The sequence below is a fragment of the Limulus polyphemus genome, unplaced genomic scaffold (genome assembly GCF_000517525.1).
Source record: "Limulus polyphemus unplaced genomic scaffold, Limulus_polyphemus-2.1.2 Scaffold669, whole genome shotgun sequence".
Taxonomy (NCBI): domain Eukaryota; kingdom Metazoa; phylum Arthropoda; class Merostomata; order Xiphosura; family Limulidae; genus Limulus; species Limulus polyphemus.
The window spans coordinates 476,502-477,783 of record NW_013666279.1 but is presented as its reverse complement, the minus strand read 5'-3'; positions in this window follow the sequence as shown (position 1 = coordinate 477,783).

The following is a 1,282-nucleotide window of genomic DNA, read 5'->3' as shown; positions in this document are numbered from 1 at the left end:
ACCCTCAGATTGTGAGTCGAGCGCCTTATCCACCTGGCCATGCCAGGCACATTTCGATAAAGAAATGATAGACTTAAGTCATAAACTAATTTTAAATGTGGATACGTAACCTGTAACCATTTTCCATTTTGGTAATTATAGAGTTAATAAAAAAAACCTGCTAGCTTTCTTCCCCGCTTGGAGGGGTCACCTGTTTTAACCACTCGCACCAATATCCAGTACTGTGTTATCTGTCAGTCAGTCAGTAGACACATAAAGGACGTTTAACGTTGCAATTTGTATTATCGTGGCGTTAATAAAACGTGCGTATGTAATTTAATCTTCAGCTAGTATTAAGTAACACATTAAGATGAGTAAGGTCACGAATGTAAATTAGAAATTGCGTTCTTAACTCACTGCCTTTCTTTCTTTTTCCTTTTTTTACATATATATACATTCGTGTTGGAATATTATAACACAAAAATATTTCTTAGACTTTTATTTATAGATGTAATCTTTATTGAAAACATTAGCATAGCTAAATGTGTACAATTTTAACAGAAATGGAACATTTTTTCTTCTAAATGTAATTCCTACAGATTGACGTATTTTTACACAGCTTATTTTACTCCCCACAAAAAAGTAATTAAATAACAAAGATAGAGGGCGTCTTGCTTATCCAAGCAGATGAATTATCAGTTGGTTAGAAATCATTCAGTTGTATTATGGTCCTTTCTAGAATTGGTAGATACATGATTTGCTACAATAAATATATGATACACATGTATTAACAGAAACTATATGTTCTTATACTAATAATATTTCTTTATAACTCTGCCACAGTTAATAAAAATGTTTTGCAAATGAATTCAGAATAAAGATAAACGTTTATAGCACATTACAAATTCTGAACAGTTGGGAATATTTCATGTAATAATAACACTAAAGCCATTCTTCTTAGGTTAAATCTATCAGACTAACTATAGGTGCTAGAGAGACTGAAATTAATGGTTATTTGTTAGGCCTAATCACTTTATCTGCTAGAGGGGTCTTTCGTGATAGGATTTGTACCTTTAGAACTTGGGAATTCTTAGGTTAAATCTATCAGACTAACTATAGGTGCTAGAAAGACTGAAATTAATGGTTATTTGTTAGGCCTAATCACTTTATCTGCTAGAGGTCTTTCGTGATAGGATTTGTACCTTTAGAAGTTGGGAATTCTTAGGTTAAATCTATCAGACTAACTATAGGTGCTAGAAAGACTGAAATTAATGGTTATTTGTTAGGCCTAATCACTTTATCT